Raw genomic sequence first — 20887 nt, forward strand, 5'->3', positions numbered from 1 at the left:
AAAAAGAAAAGAAAAGAAAAAACAACCTGCCATACCGTGAACTGTCTATGGAGAGGGGTGGCTTCTAGTAGCTGAAGGACTCAGTCCTACAACCATAAGAAACCAAATTTTACCAATAACATGAGTTTAAAAAAGGGCTTGCACTCCAGATGAGAATACTCGGGTCAACTGTGATTGTGAACGGAGAACTCTGCTATACCATGCCTAGGACATGTCCAGCAGAAACAACTAGATGATAAATGTTTTTAAGCCACTAGGTTTGTAGTAATTTATTACACAAGGTTTTTGTAGATTTTGTCTATATATACAACTATATCTTAAATGAATAATGAAAGCGTAATGCTTTCTTTCCAGTATTTATAACCTTTACTCCTTATTTTTACTTTAGTACTCTAAGACTTTTAATATAAGGTGACGAGGGACCAGCAGTTAGCATAATGGCTATGTTGCTGGACTCCTATGTAGTAGACCGCAGTTCGAGTCCCGGACCCGGTTGCTTAAACTCACGCTGGGCGCATGTGCATGCGTGCCCAAAATTCCGGGAGGAGAATGGAAGAGAAGGGATTGCAGCACAGCCATCCCCCCGGGGGGTGATTTCTTGCTTTCTGTCTCCCTGTCTCTCTCTGTCTCTCTGGCGAGCGCACACGCACTATAGCAAAAAGCTCTCCAAAAAAAGAGAAAAAAAAATATATATAAGGTGACAAGAAATGTAGTCATCAACAATGACTCATTCTTTATAACAAAAGAATTCAATGTTTAAATATTATATAGGCTATTTGCTGTAGGTTTTTTTTGGATATCCTTTACCAGATTTAGCAATTTCTGTTTGCCCATAGTTTGCTAAGAATTTTTGTCAGTAATGGATATTGAATTTCATCAACTAAATATTCTGTTCCTTTTAAACACATGAAATTTTTCCCTTCAAATGGTTAATGAGTTGAATTATAGTAACTGATTATTTTGGGGGGGGGGAAGAGGTTTTTGCTATAGGGCACGTGCACTCGCCAGACAGACAGAGACAGAGAGACAGAAAGCGAGAAATCACCCCCCAGGGGGGATGGCCACTCTGCAATCCTTTCTCCTCCATCCTCCTCTCTGGATCTTGGGCACGCATGCACACACAGCCAGCGTGAGTTTTAAGCCACCGGATCCAGGATGTGAACCACAGTCGATTACATGGGAGTCCAACGACATAGCCATTACGCCAACTGCTGGTCCCATATTAACTGATTCTTAATAATAACATGACCTTTTGATCTGGAGGAGAGATGGAGAAGCAGTTTAGCCATGGTGTTATATTCTTTCTACAAAAAATTTTAATATAGTTTAATAATATTTGGTATAGAATTTTGGCATCTATGTTAATGAGTGAAAATGAGCCTTAATATTCCTTCAACTTTTTTTTGTCTTTGTGTTTTGATACCATGAGTATGCTAGTTTAATGCAATAAATTATCTGAAAAAGTTGCATAAGATTGCAATATATTTTCCTTTCATGCGTTTTAGAACTCAGTGACAAAGTATCTAACTCTGAAGGACTACTCAGAATTGAATATAATGTCTTCAGGTTGTCAAGATGAGTATGTTAAATCTGCTAAGAATTTGGAACATCCAACTATAGCAAACCAAACTTTCCACTGGTCACTGCTGCATAACCATATCTGCAGAGAACAAGTGAGATAGAAATCAGTGACTCTTGATTACTTGACCAATGAATCCTTCAATTTAGTTTGTGACAGAGTGACATATTTTGTTAGCTTAAACTTTGTTGCATTCAAAGTTCCAAAGAAAATAATTAATTTTGCATAGTGTTTCATGAACACCAAATCCTGAATGATATGGCAACTAACATACTGAATATAAATTTTGAATTGGTATGCAGGAGTTAGTTAATAAATGCTACTGATGTATTAAAGTTCAAGTTTCATACTCACAATGCCTAGAAAAGTACAAACGATGGGGTTCAGCAATGGAGGAAGAATACAATGCTCACTGAAGAGTAATGTCAAAATAACCCTACATGTATTTCTCAAGTTTTATTATATAAGAGATAATTAGTTCTTTTTCTCCTTCTTCTCTTCTCCTTTTCATTGCCAGAGGGTGTGTGCTCATTAGGGAGACAGAAACAGAGAAATAGACAAAGGAGAGAGAGAAAGCACCCCCCAGGGAGACATGATCATGCTTCAATCCCCTCTTCTCTGTTTTTCTATCCTGTCACGATTTTGGGCATGCACAGACACATGCCCAGCATGTTTTTCAAGTTGTGATTCAAACAGCAGTAGGCCCTATGGGATCTGACTTTCTTAACCACTAGTACACAGGGATAGCCTGAAATAGTACCTCCAAAAAAATTCTATTTCAAGGGCCAGAAGTTGGCATGGTGGTTAAGGCTCTGATTCCCACATGGTTGACTGCAGTTTAAGTCTCAGATCACATCAGACGTGTGTGCCAGCATGCCTAAAATACCGAGAGAAGAATGGACAAGAAGAGCTTGCAGAAGAATGGAGAAGGGCTTGCAGCATCCCCCCTCAGGAATGATTTCTCACTTTCCCTCGCTCATGTACTCTATGGCAAAAATCTAAAAATAAAAATAAAAATAAAAAATAAAAAAGATTTCTTCTCCCACCCAATACCTCACACATTGAAAGTTTTTTCAAGTATCTATGTCTCTCTCTCTCTCTCACTCACCTAAAAATGTAACCTCTAATCCCTTTTCTTAGACCGTGGCCTTCTGTTCCTCTGTTCCTTCAACAAGAGCTCCTAATCTTACAAACTCACTCAAGCACAGGAAAGGAAACATGAATGGAGGTGATGAGGCAAGAGAAGCCCAAGAGAAGGCTGCAAACACACTGACAAACCATGATATTTGTGGGCTTCCTCATATACATTGACAGACCACACACTGATAAAGGTAAATTATGACATGATAACAAGAGCAATGAGATGTACATATTTGGTCATTTTTACTTATATTTGTGACAATTTCCTAGGAAAAATTTTCCTGCAAGTATTTCTTTTCTCTAATAGTATACTTGTCAACTTTCTATGTAATATAAGGTTTACAAGAAACATGGTTTCACAAAATGTGCTGCTTTCTAAAATACCATTTCATCACTAGATAACTTTCTTAATGAAGTAATTTCTTTATTTATTATTACTTTTCTCCCAGACAGGGTCTCACTGTCTTCATCCTCCTGCCTCAACCCCATAGCTGGGACTACAAGTATACACCTCACACACCTGGCTTTTTTCTTTTTCTTTTCTGACAGGGTCATTCTGTGTTGCCCAGGCCATCCTTGAGCTCATGGTCCTCCTGTCTCAACCTCGCAGTTCTCTAGGGTTACAAATGCACACCACTGTGCTTCACTTTCAGAGTGGGCCAGGAATCGACTCCCTGTATGATCCCAGCCTATAGAGCACAGCGTCTTAGCAGCACACATCACAGCTGGTCCTCGTAATCTTTTCTTTTAAATCATCATCTTGGGCCTGCTCTGTAGTGCAGTGAGTAAGCACTGTGCATTGGAAATCGGAAACTAGATGCCACATTGCACACCAGGGTTCACACCCCAGTCCCAATGGCTTGAAAACACACTAGGTGTGTATTGTGTGCATGTGTGCTCAAAATTCTGAGAGGAAAGAGATGGAGGAAAAAAAGATTGTGGCATGCTTTCTCTGTCTCTCAAGTGTATGTGCACTTAATATATACAAATAAATAAAATATTTTACATTTTTTTATTCTGGCAATAAAAAATGTATATATAAATAAATAAAGCACCATCTTTGAGGTGACTTACACAAGTACTTCTTAAAGATGTACTAAATGGTAAATTTGTAGGTGCAGCATCTAGCATAATGTCAGCTATGTAAGAGTCAGAAATTATTTGTGGCCTTAGTTTATTAGAGGCCTTCATGACCTTCAGTTGCATGAGTTTATAGATCATATCACAGACATCTTATGAAGCTCATATGTGCAAATGATTAGCTGAGATTTTAGTAAGTAGTTTAAAATAATGGTAGTTGAGTAATTGTCAGAAATAAAAGTCATAACTTCCTCTAGATGGCTAATAGAAAATATTTTTCAACTTTTAAAATACAAAATTTAGGACCCTTCCATTTGTTAATATGAGATTCTGTTTCAAAGAAGACTGATACTGAATTCACGAACAGGGCAGAAGGGAGTAGGTAGAAACTGCTACTACAGGTGTTCTGACATGCCAGCTTATTGAGTCATACACTTGTGGCTTGCACACTTTGTTTATATTTGTATGTTACTTTAATGAAAGGATTTGAAAATCCCTTATTGTTAAAGTTTCTTAACATGAGATAATGCTGACCATATTAGAGAACATAACAAACTAGCGGGGTTATAAAACAGCATACTGAATATAATATCACAGTGGAAAAGTATGCTTTGTCTGATAACAAAGGAAAAGAAAAAAACATTGAAAGATATATACTAACAATTTATTAGTGATGAATAAAATGTGTTATTGGGGCCAGTCTATGTCATAGTGGTTATATTGCTGGACTCCCACATGGCTGGCCACCATTTGAGTCATGGACCTGGTCGCTTGAAAATCATGCTGGGCATGTGTGCATATGTGCCCAAGATCCCAAGAAGAGAATGGAGAAAAGGGACTGCAGTGTGGCCATTCCCCTTATGGGGTGATTTCTCACTTTCCCTCTCATGGTCTCTCATTCTCTCTCTCTCTCTCTCCAACAAGTGCACATGTCCTGTAGCAAAAAGAAAAAGTTATAGAGTGATAGAGTGCGCTGTAGTGAATAAAATATGTAGATAATGCTATATCAGTACACAAAGAGCTTCTTCATTTTTATCAGGTTTCCACTCAGGCATTTAGATTATTTCTAAACTTTGAATCTTACAAGTAACATTGCAGTGAATAATGTTGTACCTACACTGTATTATATATGTAAGCAACTGTAGAATATTTTCCTAGAATTGCTAGGACCAGCAGATGGCATATAAAATATGTCATTGGACTTCCATATGGTCAACCGTGGTTGAAGTCCTGGACCCAGCAGCTTCAAACTCACACCAGGCACATGTGTGAGCATGCCTAAGACCCCTGGAGGAGAATGGAGGAGAAGGGATTTTGGCCTGGCTATCCCTCTTGAGGGATGATTTCTCGCTTTCTGTCTCTCTTTGTCTATCTGGTGAGCATACACACCCTATGGAAAAAAATCGCTCTAAAATAAAAAGAATTAGAATTGCTAAGGTAAAGGAAATATATAATTATAATGTTAACACCCATGGCCATACATAGCAAAGATCCTTCATAGAAATTGTCCCAACTTATGCTCCCACAGGCAATGAATGAACAGGGTACATTTCCACACATCCTTGCCAATGTCATTTGTCTTCACTTTTCCTTCAAAATTCATTACTGAAGAAAATGTAAAGACCACATAAACAAGTTCTGTTGGTAGTATTAAAAGTGATCCTCTCTGCTTTAATCTTTGTATTCTCTTAGCTTTTTTAGGTTTTGAAATTAACAGGACAATATCAAGTTGTAGGACAGTGTGTATAATGTATCACCATTGGTGTAAGACATTTGGAGGAAGAATAGGAGAATGTGTATTTACATATATATGATAAACATTCTTTTGAAGCTGAGATAACACATTGACTGTCATGAGTCAGAGTGCTATCAAGTTTAATTAAAAATGGCAAAAATCAGGACCAGCAGTTAGCGTAATGCTTATGTCACTGGACTCCCATGTAGTCGACCGCAGTTCAAGTCCTGGACCGGTGGCTGAAACTCAAACTGGGCATGTGTGTGTTCATGCCCAAGATCCTGAGAGGAGAATGGAGAAGAAGGGATTGTAATGTGTCCATCCCCTCTGGGGGATAATTTCTCGCTTTCTATCTCTCTGTCTGTCTTTCTAGTGAGCGCACGTGCCCTATAGCAAAAACCTCTCAAAAAAAAAAAAAGGCAAGAATCTATACAGTCAAAATGCTCACGTGAGATAGAGCGAGGTCAGTGACGTCATGTTGACTCCACAGGCACTGTCACCTAGAGATACATTCTCTAAGTGAAGTTCAAAGGATTGTGAAACATCTCCATTTTATACCCAGGGAGAGCCCAGACATGCCTGCCTGAACATTCTCAGGGAAACCCCACCTCAAGGATGCTAAGTCCCATTTACCGCAGACTCTTGTTAGCCAGGGACAACTTTCTTTTTCTTTCTTTCCTTTTTTTTTTTTTTTAAGAGATGGTTTTGCTATAGGACACACGTGCTTGCTGGAGAGACAGAGACAGAAAGTGAGAAAGCATTCCCCAGGGGAGATGGCCATGCCACAGTCCCTTCTCCTCCATTCTCTTCCAGGGATCTTGGACAGGAAAACCATGACTGCTATGAGTTTGAAGCCACCAGGTCCAGGACTTGAAGGGCAGTCAGCCCTATGGAATGCAGTGATGTAACCGCTAGGCCATCTGCTGGTCCCTAGCCAGGAGCTAGTTTCTAAGGACCTTTCAGAGATTATGTCTCTTCCTCCACAAATATCACTGAGTCCTGTTATCTTGTGGTCCTCGTGAGTTTAAGGTTAGATCAGATGCCCTGTCTTTCTCTTGAGCGCAAGTAAAGGAGGACAGTGGACTTCCTCTTTCCTCCCAGCATACACAAGAGTGTCTTAGGAAAGACAGAAACAGGGTAAGATGGAGATTTTAAACTGAATATCCTTCTGGTCTGTATGAATGTATGGCCTATTCACAAATGATTAAATAAATACAATGAGCAAAAGTAATAAAGTAAAAATATGCAATTTATAAACAATAGAATATATTTCTGGACTCCAATTTCATCCATATTTATAAAAAGGCTTCTATGCTATAATTAAACATTGCAACTCAATTTTGGTAATGGAATATCTGGCACGGGGAAGTTTGGAACCGAGGAAGAGAATGTGACAAGATGAAAATCCTTTGGCTAAGAATAATAGGTTCTTGTGTTTGGTTTTGGATTCCTGCCTAATAAAAACTTTTTTTTTATTATGAAATATATTCAGAAATTTTATGTGCTTTCTGAACGGATTAATGACATTACCATTTTTAAGTTTGACAGTTGTATTTTATTGTGCTTTCTGAAAAAAAAAAATGGCTGGACTTCAGGACATTTTCACTTGTCCTGTCCTTGTCCTTGCTTTACTGCCTTAAGCAAGACATATGCTTTTTGTCTTGGGAGTGACTATAGTATGGAATGGAAAAAAAAAAAAAAAGAAAAAAAGCCAGACAGAATTAGAGTTTGGGCTGGATTTGAGCTGTCATTTGCTATTTATATGACTTCAAAATTACTCAGTTTCTCCAAGATCTGCTAATATTTTCCCCCTCTTGTCAAATGGCAGAAGCAACGCCAACAGTTTTATTACATGTTTTCTAGAAAACAAAGCCTGTGACCCCATCGAGAAATCTGGAGCAGCTAGAATAAAAGGAAGAAAAGACCTGAGACCACAGGTGGTACAGACACAATGCTCAGCAGGTGTTTCCACCTGGCACAGGATTTTCCTGGATCACTGCAAAGAGAAGCCATGCAACAGCTCAGTCCATTGGAAGGAGGACAAACAGGAAATATAATCAGCTGAGCTCCCAAGTCCCCCTTTTTTCCTAAATTTGTCTCAGTGAAAATCCACCGAGACAAAATTAACTCCACATCCTATGCAGGCATCTTCTGGCCCTTAAAGCTGCCTATTGAAAACACATACCCCAAGTCCTGCCATGTGATATTTCATTGACGTCCTCAAGGACTGGAGGACTCAGAACTCCAGCCAGGTGTAACTGATTGCTTTAAAACGGTGGACATGGGAGAAAAAAAAAAAAAAAAAAAAAAGCAGTGGCCCTGAGGGAGGTTCTAGCATTCATGAGACAAGTGACTGTCAGCCTGCAGAGGTGGGCATGAGCCAGCTCAGTGCTGGCACAGCCCAGAAGTAGCTCCAACAAAGCAGGTAGTCAAAGTTCTGGGAAATGGCTGGTGTCCAAAGAGTTCAGGATTTGGTAATAACATTGTATCCAATATACCAGATCTTGACTTTTGTGTGTGAAGGCTATGTTAAATAAATCTCATTTTATACCAGATACAAAGAAGTGTTCGCCAATGTTAGTTCCCTTAGATGGATATAAAGCTATTTTAATTACTGTTGAGAAATTGGATTAAAATTAAGAATATATTAAGCATGTTTATCGTTTGAACACTCCAAAAACACTCACTCAGTAATCATCTAGCTTCAATAATGAGTGAGATTTTACCAATCTTGCTTGTTAATATTTCCTCCATACATGTTTTTTTTTAAAGTTTACCTATTGATTTCTTCCATGAGAGAGAGACTGACAGAGAAACAGAAATCCCAACAGATTCTTCACACTGCAATCCACCCTGTCTCAGCCAGCTGTGCCTGGCATGCTTCGGGAGGTCCAGGAATGAGAACCCACAACCTCTCCTCTGCGGTTCAGTTGTATTATTGCTTTATGACCACCTGGCCTGACTTCCACATTTTTTAATACAAAGCTTATTTATTTATTTATGTATGTATGTATGTATGTATGTATGTATGTATGTATGTATGTATTTATTTATTTATTTATTTATTTATTTATTTATTTATTTATGGGACCAGCAATTGGTTTAATGGCTATGTCACTGGACTCCCATGTAGTCAACTGTGGTTTGAGTCCCAGACCAGATAGCTTAAACTCACACTGGGTGCGTGTGTGTGCATGCCCAAGATCTCGAGAGGAGAATGGAGGAGAAGGGATTGTGGCGTGACCATCCCCCCTGGGGGGTAACTTCTTGCTTTCTGTCTCTCTGTCTCTCTTTGTCTGTCTGGCGAGCACACGTGCCCTATAGCAAAAACCTCTCAAAAAAAAAAAAAGAAAAGAAAAAGTGCTCAGTACTATCTGATACACAATCCGTTCAGAATTCCAGCACCCTTAACCACCACTCCACCTGCCAGGTCTTCTACAAACTTTTTGAAGTACCCTGTGTGTGTATGTAATGTTATGCAACCATGAAAGGAACAAAGTTCTGATACAAGGTTCAACAGAAATGAACTTTAAAAACATCATGCTACTGAAATAAGCCAGACATAGAAGGACACATATTGTAGGAGTCCACTTTTCTTATACAGCTATAATAGTCAAATTCATAAAGACCAGAAGTAGATTAGAGATTAACAGGAACAGGGGAAGAGAAATGGAGGTTAATGTCTAATACATAGAGAATTTCTATTGCGAGTGATACAAAAGTTTTGAAAACAGGACCATCTGGTGACATGGTGGTTAAGGCGACTGGATCCCACCCACATGGCCAACAGTGCTGTTCGAGTCCAGTAGCTTGAAAAACACAGGAGGCATGTGTGTGTGCATGCCCAAAATTCCAAAAGGAGAATGGAGGCAGTAGGACTGTGTCATGACCACCCACCTCTAGAGGTGATTTTTCACTTTTCCTCTCTATGTGTCTGTCTCTGTCTCTCTCTGGTGAGCATGCAACCCTATAGCAAACTAAAAATAAATAAATAATAAAGTTTTGGGAGACCAGTAGATGATGTAATGGTTACACCACCGGACTCCCACAGAGTCACCCATGGTTCAAGTCCCAGACCTGGCGGCTTAAAACTTATGCCATGTGCATGTGTGTGTGTGTGCCCAAAATTGCAAAAGGAGAACAAAGGAGAAGGGATTGTGGCGTGGCGATCCTCCCTGGAGGTGATTCTCACTTCTGTCTCTCTGGCAACCACACGTGCCCTATATCAAAAATCTCTCTCTGAAAAATAAAGTTTTGGAACTAGATAATGGTGATGGCTGTACAACAGTGTAGATATATTTAATGACACTGAATTGTGCACTTAAAAATTACACAAATGACACATTTTGTGCTATATATATTTCCTTCTTGCTGCAATTAAAAATGATTATGATTAGTTTGATCCATTTAGGAAGTGATTGAAAAGAAAAAGAATCAATGAGTACTGTCTAGTTTCACAAACTATGAGCCTGTTTGTACTGCCAAGATAGAGTACACAGGAAAAAGAAGATTATATAATCAAGAGAGAGAGATTAACTGGGTTGATAAGGTGAAACTTCAGATGATTACAAGTTATTGATAGTGTGGTTCCAAACAATAGAGAAATGGGTTTGGAGATAATGAGCATTTGGTGGCGGTTAAAAAACATGGTATGATGATAGTAATAAATCTTAGGAAGATTTAAACTCCTCTCCCAATCTAATAATTTAGACAACATTATATATACCAGAAAAAAATTTTTTTAGAGAGAGAGAAATTTTTACATTAGGGCATGTGTGGTCACTGGAGATACAGAAAGACAGAGAGAGACAGTGAGAAGCCACCTCCCAAGGGGAGTGGCCACACTGCAATCCCTTCTCCTCCACTCTCCTGGGATTTTAGGCACACAGCCACACGTGCCCGGAGTGATTTTCAAGTCACCGGGTCCAGGACTCAAACTGTGGTTGACCATGTGGGAGTCTAGTGCTTTATCCACTTCACCACCTGCTGGCCCCTCAAAATAGTTTCTTTCTTAACAGTAGTCGTAATTCTTTTCTTGACATTTCTCCAGTGGAAAACTCAGAGTGAACATTGTTGTGCCACTTCATAGCAACACTCTAATTTGATTTTCCTCTGGTTACCGCCAAAAATGTAATTAGATACCTGATCCAGGGTCACTAACAGTTTGTCCATTTACTTCAGGAGACAATAAGCTTTCAAAGGCTGGTTCTGAGAATCAACTTACTTGGGTGCCCTGTGTCTTCCTTGAGAGCAGGGAGAGCTGCTAAGACTCACAGATATATGAATTTGAATATTATCAGAAACAATTAATGGGCTCTACCTGAAATGATATCCCTGTTATAGCACCCCTAGTCAAGGTTCAAATGAGGTTCTACAGTTGATACAGTCTAAAGCTCTATATTTATTGTTATCATTACTATTATTAGGATAAAGTCTTATTAGAGGATCAGCTTGCATCATTAGCACAAACATGTTAAAAGGGAATTGACAAATTTATAGTGTAATGATATTTCTTTTTCTTTGTGTATATGCTACTAGCAGATTTTTCTATAGATCAGAGAAATCTCATACAGTTCCTTAACTGGTAACTAAAGAACTGTGTTACTAGTATTCTGGGGATTCTCAGTCTCAGCAGTTATTAACATTTTGGACTCGATAGCTCTTCTCATGGGGGAGAAGGCTGTCCTGTGCATTATAGGGTGATTATAGGGCAATTAGCATCCCTGGCTTCTACCCACAGATGCCAGTCCCATCTTCTCAGTCCGGAGAATCTAAAATATATCCAAACATTATCAAATATTTCCTGGGAAATAAAACTGCTCCCAGTTGAAATACGTCCCATTTAAAAAGATACCTAAAATCAGGACTCAAATGACACCTAATTGGACTATTGTCCTACAGAGATGCTAAATCAGAGATGTTCCACTATTAGAAAGCAAGAGAGTTATTGAAAGTGCAGCAGTTCAACCAGATCTCCTAACAGCCTAGGAGGCAACTGGAGCAGCCAAAGGGAGCTAGCAAGCCAAGCGACTGGGTGAAGATTTTATACTCAGCTAGCAGCCTCTGTCCTCTCTGCATCTAGACCTTCACTTCTCTAGCCCCAGGACCTTCCCAGTGTAGCCACTGCCATAATGTCACCATCACAGATAAGTCATTCCCAGGAAAAGGGTGGAGTTGTCCCCACTGAGGGAGACATGGGCAATGTTTCCCATATTTTTTTTTTAACAATCACTTCCTGAAAAATGGACAGGACATTAAGACAACCATGAAAACGCTACACTATAACCTCACACTTGTTTTCTAGTGTGGGCATGAAAACATGCTACACATCTATAGAAAATATCCTTTAGCACACCAGGTGCACTTGGGACAGTCCTGGAACTAGGCTGGTTGAGGCTAGGAGTAGACTGAAGTGTGACTGTAACTGGGTCTTACTTAACCAAACTGACTCCAACTTGTTTATTTCAGGGACCAGCAGGTGGCGTGGTGGCTAAGGCGCTGGACACTCCCACATGGCTGACCATGGTTCAAGTCCTGGAGCTGGCAGCTTGCTTCTCCCTTTCCCTCTCTCTCTCTTTCTCTCTCTGTATGTCTCTCTCTGGTCAAATTAAAATAAATGAATGAGTACATACAATTAATAAAAAGTAATTCCTTAAAAACAACAACAACAAAACTGTTCCTTTGTCAACCTAATACTCTCTGAAATTTCTCATGGGAATTCCAAGGAGATGAATGACCAACTTGGAGCTTAAAATAACGAGGGACGCTCTACCTCAGTCACAGCTGAAAGTCCTGTCTTTGAAGATGGATTGTTTGATTCTATCACTTAGCTGAGAAAGAAACTCCTGCCTCCAAAATAAATTATTTGATTGTACCCCCAGCTAAAAACTAACCTGATCTATGCTTTTCTATAGATGGTTTTAAGCATGCCCCTTCTCCTGTAAAAACATCTATAAATCAACTGACTGGTTGAAGATATTCTTACATGTCTTCCTGGCATGATCACACTGTTAAAAGTTTTCCTTTCTTCTCTCATCAACGATATTGCCTCTCTCTGTTTTGTTGAGCAGCAGGGGTCAGACCTGCTCTGGGTTCCTGAACTGGGGTTGTAGAACCTTCCCCCATTGGAGGATCTTTCTCTCCCTCCCTTTCTCTCTGTTTCATTGAAGATATATATTCTACACACACACATACGTGCACACGTGTGCATACACACAATACATGCACACACACACACTCTCTAATCCCTTCATTATTTATTTAGTTGCTCAAATTGTCCTAGGTTTGGTAATTGGGGACCTTTTCAAGTTGGTGCATGTGTTCTTTCAATAGTCTCATATCCTATTCTTGGCATTTCTTATTTCAGGGACCACAAGAAATTCCAGGCTTATCTTGTATTTTTGAAAGTTAAATGTTCTCTTTCTCCTCATATATGTAATGTTTAGAAAGTCTCAGTGTTGCTGATGTTATTTTTAAAGTATAAACATGGAGGTCAGCTTAAGGTTCATGAAATTCTGTGTATCCTTTTCTTTATTGGTAAGTGAAAAGAAGGGCTGAAACCAGCAATAGACTGTTAACTCAAAAAAAAAAAAAAAGATAAAAGTAATGTTTAATACACACACACATAAAACTTTCACAAGACTTGTAGTTACGTTGTAAAAATAATGTATATAACTCCCAGATGACTCTTCCCTCATTCAGTTTCCTCCGATGTTATTATCTTACAATTATCAACCTCAGGATACCAACATTAGTACAATATAGCTACACTGCCTTATTGAATGAAGTTCACCCTTTTCTTCACTAGTGTCTGTTTTGTGTTCCAAGATCTAATTCAAGATCCCATGTTACACTTAGTTGTCACGTCTGCTCCATCTCCTCTAATCTGCAAAAGTTCCTCAGTCCTTCTTTGCTTTTCATGACCTTGGCAGTTAGATTGTTCCAGAATTGGGGTTGATCTGATGTTTTCTCTTGATTAGAGGGAGGCTTTGCACTTTTGGCAAGAACCCCACAGAAGTGACATTGTCCCCTTCTCAGTGCCTCGTAGCAGAGGTTTCGTGATGACAATATGTCGCTTTATCAGTTAGTTATCTCTGTCTGCTTGGTATCACCAGTTTTCTGCATGGGGAAGTCACTGTTTTTATCTTTATAATGAATATCTTAGGGAAGACACTCTGAGACTATGCACATAACCTGCTTCTCCAACGTCACCTACTAAGTTTGACATTTATCAGTGGGTCTTGCCTCAACAGTTATTTCTCTGGTGTTTACCTGGTAGTGGCTTTCTATTTCTCTTATTTTTTCTACATCCATTAATTAGAATTTTTCTCTAGGTAGAGCTTTCCATTCTTCCATTTATTCATTTATTTAACTACTTATTCTATTAGCACAAGGGCATGGATATTTCTTTCATTCTCTGGGTCTAATCAAATCCAATCATGAATTATTTAGTTACCAAATTGTCCTAGGTTTGGTGGTTTTTCAAGTCGGTACCTGTGTCCTTTCAATAGTCTTATATCCCATTCTTAGCATTTCTTTATTTCTGGGACCCTGAGAGGTTCCAGACATATATTCTATTTTTTAAATTAAATCTTCTCTTTCTTCTCATTTTAAAAAGTAGATTGAAAAGGATTTTCATGCAGTTAATAAAAAAAGGATGAGGATTTACAGAAGCCAAGTAATTATCTTAAAAGAAAAATGATTTAATCTCTAAAGAGAAGAAAAGTGGCAGATTTGGGGAGGAAAATGTGAGGGGAAACATAGAGAAAAGTAATGTAAATGTCACATTCACGAAACAGGTAGATTTGCAAAAAGAAAACAAAAACTAAATGAGAACAGGGAGAATTTTTAAAGATTACATGACAATAAAGCAAAGCTAATAAAAAGAAAAAAAGGAAATAAACTGGAAAAGTGCCATGATCATTTAAAACAAGGAGCATAGATAGCACTAGCCCCACGACCTACTAGTTGAGGGAACTGGATTCCACATGGCTGAACATATGGTTTGAGTCCTGGGCCCGGTGGCTGCAGAAACACACACATGTGTCTGCTGTAAGGTGGGTAAGAATATCTTAATTTATTTTTTTCTTTTGAGAGATTTTTTCTATAGAGCACGTATGCTCATTGGAGAGACAGAGAATGTCAGAGAGACAGAAAGTGAGGAATCATCCCCCAGGGAGGATGGCCATACCTCAATCCCTTCTCCTCCATTTTCCTCTCAGAATTTTGGGCATACAGACACACATGCCCAGCATGAGTTTCAAGCTGCTGAGTCCAAGACTCGAACTACCATAAACAATGTGGGAGTCCAACACCTTAACCACTATGCCACCTGCTGGTTCTTAATAAATATTTTTCTGTATTTATTTATTTATTTAAAAGAATTATTTTATTTATTACTACTATTATTTTAAAATTTGCTATAGGGCACTTGAGCCCACCAGAGAGAGAATGAGAAAGAGAGAGTGAGAAAGCAAGCTGCCAGATCCCAAACTTGAACCACAGTCGGCCATGTGGGAAGTCTAGCACCTTAACTGCCAATATTTCCGCTGGCCCCAAGAAATATTTTTAAAAGGACAAACCATAGGATAAAAATGTATGGATCTTCTTGGAGTGGAATTAAGAGCATTTATTTATATAGGATATCATAGAACAATTTGAGGGGATGTTAAATGGTCTGTCCAAAATCTATAAAATAATAATATCAATAATACTGTCATGCTTAAAAAATGAGTAGACTTCTAACAGAAAAATAAGCTAAATAAGGATGGCCTTGTTGTGCAGTTACAGAGGGAGAGGCACTGCATAAAAAATTGGATCCCACATGGCTGTGGTTGGAGTCCTGGCTCTAGTAGTTTTCAAAAACAGGCCAGGTGCACATGCATGTGTTTCCTAAATCCTGATGAGATGGAAAAATGGAGAAAAAAGGATTGTGGCATGACTGTGCCCTGTTGGGGGCATCTTTCTCTTTCTTCCTACCTCTCTTTCTCTCTCTGGCAAGCACATGTATCCTCTGGTAGTTAATAAAAACGTATATGGGCCAGCCCATAGCCTAGAGGCTAAGGCAGCTGGATTCCACATGGCCTACTGTGTGGTTCAAGTCTGGACACAGCAGCCTAAGAAACACAGGGCATGTGTGCATGCATGCCCCAAATCTCTAAAGCAAGGAGAGATGGAGGAGATGAGTGCTTTCTCACTTTCCCTCTCTCTTTCTCTCCCTCTGTCTCTTTCTCTCTCTGTCCAGTGAGTGCATTCGCCATCTGGCAATTTTTCTTAAAAAGTATATATAAATAAACATTCACAGTAGAAACACAATTGGCTAACAAATATGTAAAGATACACTTACTACACTAAAAATCAGATTAATGGAATGCAACTATAAGAACTGACTCCATTTTCTGGCAAAGAACTCCCTCTCCTCAGTTATGTAATATCAGGTGTTGGCCAAGCCATGGGACATGGGGACTCTTATGTACTAACCCAGAAGTTTAGAAGTTTGGACAGTGCAGCCTTGTGAGAAGAACTTACTCATTACTCCATGAAATCATATCTGTAAAGTCCGTAAATACACCCAAGAACATATACCAGAGAAATTCCTGCATGAGGGTCACCTGCAAAGATGCTAGTGTAAGCATTATCTGTGGTACCAAGAGAAGGCAACTTGGGCTTCTAGTACTAGGAGAAAAAAATGGAAGCAAAAAAGTGATGGATACTTTGTGGAAGTTAGACACAAACAACTAGAGTAGAAACAGCAAAAGGAGGATCCAAATGATTATGATGAAGCCACACTATACAGTGTATTCTGAATGGGAAATCACATTTTGTATGCTATGATGATGTTCAGTGAATGCATGTAAAATAAATAAATTAATTTATTTTTTAAAAAAGAGTTTGAAGTGCAAACAAGTAAAAAAAAATGGAATGAAATTTAGGGCAAAATACTTGGCAGAGGTAGCATAAGAGAGGGGTTTTGTAATCATGAAGTAATCAAGGCATTTTTAGATCTGGGATGTACGATTACTTCAATTCTGTACTTACATAAACCAAACCAATCATTTCTGCATTTTTCCCCTGGTACAAAATATTCAACTCGTCTTATTTCATCTGTTCTTTAGCCTAGGATTCAGGTGATGGATAAGCATTAAGGCCAAGATAAAAATAAATGAATATCCTTCATACTTCCTGTTTTATATAATGAAAATGTACTAATAAATCATCATCATTATTATTATCAACCTATGTACTTACACATTTAACATAGATTAGGAAACTCTAATATGGAAACTTCTTTATTCACTCATGCACATGACCTTTCCCTCATGGCCAAGTTAAGAGTTTTATGTAAGACTTCTATGTTTTCCAAAGTCTTTCCTGAAGTTTATTTATTTCTTCCATGAGCAAGAGAGGCAGAGGAAACAGAGATAGAGACAGGCACTTCCAGCAGGGTCTCCACACTGCAATCTGCCCCCAGCCTCAGCCCACCTCAGATCGTGAACACACCTCGGCCTGGCATATTCAAGGAGGGTCCAGACAGGAACCCACGACCTTAGTATGTGCACCACATTTTACTGCTGTGGCTGACCCCCATCTGCCAAAGTGTAACTGGTGCATCTCATTGATGGTAAGCCAAAATAACCTTAAAAGCAAGATTTGATCATTATTTTACTTTTTCCAGGGGATGATTTTCACTGAATCTCATTACTACTCTTCTTTTTTTTAAAAAAAAGAATTATTTTTATTAACTTTATTTATTTATTTTTTGGAGAGATTTTTGCTATAGGGCACATGCACTTGCCAGAAAGACAGAGAGAGACAGAGAGACAGAAAGCGAGAAATCACTCCCCGTGGGGGATGGCCATGCCACAATCCCTTCTCTATTCTTCTCTCGGGATCTTGGGCACTCACACACACACACACCTGGCATGAGTTTAAGCCACCAGGTCCGGGACTCGAACCATGGCCAACTACATGGGAGTCCAACAACATAGCCATTATACCAACTGCTGCTCCCTCATTACTACTCTTCTAATTGCTACCAAAAGCAGGAAAGGAAAAGTTTAGCAAAAATGTCCTATACTTTTCAATGGATTAAATGTAACAGTCACAGATCATTTTCAAGTGTCCATTTAGAAAAAAAAATACACGAACATTATATCTGAAGCAACAAATACCCTTGAGGTATTACGAGGAAAATAAAATTCATTTTTCAAGTGAAGATAACTTAGGCTTTTCACCAGATTAAATGATGCACAATCACGATGTATGTTTCATTGACAGGATTGCCTTCCACGCTCTGCTTTTAAAATTTAAACAAGAAATCTTATAACTAAGATATTATCTGTCCAGACCATTCTACTGCACACTGACCAAGAACAAAGACTGAAATTTGCATTCTGTGGTATTTGATTCCTGAGAATAGAGCTGAACGCTCTCAGGCAGGTAGAGATCATTTCCTGTGGAGAGGTTCCAGCTAGTTTTTACGATTTTTACCACTAGATGGTGATAAAGTTTATAACTATGCAGTCAATTCTCCTGACTGTAGGTTCTTTGTGATCCATTATTCATGCATCTGATATATTTTAGATTATTTTTATTATACAAATATAATTATGACTTAAGTAACTGTAAGTACTATGAATTCCTAGAGGACTGATACTTTTTTCTATTTCCTGTGCAATCTTTAAAAACTCACTAAATTAAAAATAATGTACACTTATCTACATGAATCCTATCTACCATATGCATACATTAAATGTATAAATTTAAAGTAAATATAAAAGGAAAGTGTGAATCAGCTATATAGCACTCTTTCTCTCTATCTATATATACATATACATATCTATCTATCTATCTATATCTATATATAGATATAGAGAGACCTTCATTTGCTGTCTTATAAATAAAGCAAATCCTGGAATTTGACCTTTGCACTTGAAAAACCAATTTTTAAGTATAGATTCTGACAAACAGTAAGAACCAATAAATATTTATCAAATAAACGGATGCAATCAGTTGTCTCTTGTCTCGCCTCCATTTTTTATGCTAATCCTCATCATACCAAAAATATACTATTTTTACAGAAGTGCAATTAACTTACCATTGAATTTGACACTTGTAACCGAGCATCAAATTTAGCCATGACACTAAATTGAATCTTTGTTGCATCTCCTAAAAGAATCATATATTCCTACACTTATTTTAAAAGTGTCCCTGTCATAGTCATCAAACACACAGTGAAAAGGACAAACTATACTTCTCTCAGTGCCTAAAACGGGATGGGTCATGTGATTTGCTAAATAAGACCCAGTACATTCCACATCTGCTTGGCGCTTGTGACTTCCTGTGTGACTTAGAAAAGCACTCAGCATCCCTTAATCACCAGATAACAAAAGAGGCCCAGTTAATGATCCCAGGCTGTGTCGAATATGTTCAGTTCAGCTATGTATTTCCTATACCCTCCTCTCATCCCCAAACGACAGTTAACTTTTGAACCAGTCTTGATTTTCAGAATTCATCTTACTATGTGCCCCACTTCTCATTCCATGGGGACCCTGAGCTCAGAGATACCAGCACCAGCCAGAGTCCCTCCAAACCCAAATGACCAGAACCCACTCTCCTGAGGTCTGAGTTTCAGCTCTCCTGTGTCCCCTTTCTCACTTTAATTAGTCCAACATCCTGCTTGGTTCCCTGAGTCCTTGGGGTCGTTGTTCTTCTCTGCAGTCCCTTACTTAGTGATCCCTATTTTTTATTGCAAATTATGCATTCAGAGCTGAGTTACCACCATTTTGTTTTGAATCCTCATTGTAAACAGAACTCATGTGGTATCTGTCTCCTGGATAGACACTGACAGAAAACCCCTCTCTGTTGACTAGAAGTGCTCTTCTAACTTTCTCTGTTGAAATGTTAGTAAACTTTTCATCCAGAAAAATAATAACTGGGGCCACTCATGTGTCCTAGTGGTTTAGGGAGTCAGATCACATGTGGACAATCACACAGTTTGAATGATGGTCCCTGTGGCTTGGAAAACACTACTGGGTGGTTTGTGTGTGCTCAAAATCTCCAAAGTAGAAACGATGGAGGAGAAGAGATTGCAATATGACCACTCCCTATGGGGGTGCTTTCTTACTCACTCTTTCTGGCCACCACATGTGCCCTCTGGCAAATAAAAAAAAAAAGATACGAGATGAACTAATACATAGAAAACATTTACTTTTATTCTGAAAATAAAATAGCCTCCTACTACAAGATAAAAGCAAACACAGAGATTTAACAAATATTTTAGTGAGTTGGGCAAAATATGCACCTTGATTCAACAACAGAAATTGTAATCATATTGCTACAAATATGATTACTTAGACTGATCCGTAAAATATAATTCAATTATTCCAAAAAAGGGAAGATGTTTTGACCCTAAAACTGAAAGCATGACTATCCTATATAATAAAAAATTCAAGTATATTTACAGAATTTTGACTATTGTATTGTTCATAAGATTAATAGAAATACATTATAGGTTTTTCAAAATTTATATATTGAATTTACTTTTATTGCAAGAAGAGAGAGAAAGAGAGAGTGAGTGTAATCGCTCCTGAATAGGGCATGGTCATACCACAATTATTTTTCTTCCATTTCTTCATCCTGTCAGGATCTGGGGCATACATACATATATGTCCTGCAAGTTTTTCAAGCTGCCAGGACCAAGATTTGAACTTAGGTCGGCCACGTGGGATCTGGCTTTCTATGAGAAACACTTATTGATGCACTACAGGGCCAGTCCAACATGCTGTGTTTTATGTAACTTCCTGCTTTTCAGAGTTGAAGAAAACCATTTGGACCTTTCATTCTCATCCAACAGAAAGCCTTTTTAAAAGAACAGCCACAGTTTAGCTGGAGAGGAGTTCTGTCAGAAGAAAATTAATTTAGCTGAGATTAAAACTCAAAGATTATGATTTATCTATTTTAGTAGCTTCTGTTTATCTGTAAGATTTCTCAAATAATGGACTACAGGAGACAGCTCAGTTTTGTTTTGTTTTGTTTAATGAGATGTTATAGCTTTTTCTTATTACAGCATGCAAGTTACCATGGCTACTGTACTTTGGAAGATTCAGAATTTTTCCTTTGGATGAATATACCTTTGTTGTGCTGTTTTTATTATTTTTTTTAAATTCAGAATTCCATAAACAGTATTTTCTTTCTCTAAAAAAAAATTTCAGAAAATTCAAAGGTAAGTAAAAATTCCCTGAAATTCCACCACCTTATCTCATTATATATACATATTTTAATGTGTGTATTAATGTGCCAGAGGGCAGGTGCACTTACCAGTGGGAGACAGAAAAGAGTGGAGGAGGCAGGGA

The 20887-nt window shown here is 38.4% G+C and overlaps 2 long non-coding RNA genes across 2 annotated transcripts in view; one reads left to right on the forward strand and one right to left on the reverse strand.

The window, feature by feature from the left end:
- The window catches only part of LOC102478948 (uncharacterized), a 21977-nt gene extending 14251 nt beyond the window's left edge, over window positions 1-7726 (forward strand). The window contains exons 2-3 of the long non-coding RNA XR_336156.1: window positions 2720-2910; window positions 7398-7726. This is a non-coding gene — a long non-coding RNA (uncharacterized LOC102478948). The remainder of the gene's footprint in view (window positions 1-2719; window positions 2911-7397) is intronic.
- The window catches only part of LOC102479229 (uncharacterized), a 122400-nt gene that overhangs the window by 5405 nt on the left and 96108 nt on the right, over window positions 1-20887 (reverse strand). The gene's annotated exons all lie outside the window — the stretch shown is intronic.

The sequence above is a fragment of the Tupaia chinensis genome, unplaced genomic scaffold, assembly GCF_000334495.1.
Source record: "Tupaia chinensis unplaced genomic scaffold, TupChi_1.0 Scaffold000633_1, whole genome shotgun sequence".
NCBI lineage: Eukaryota > Metazoa > Chordata > Mammalia > Scandentia > Tupaiidae > Tupaia > Tupaia belangeri.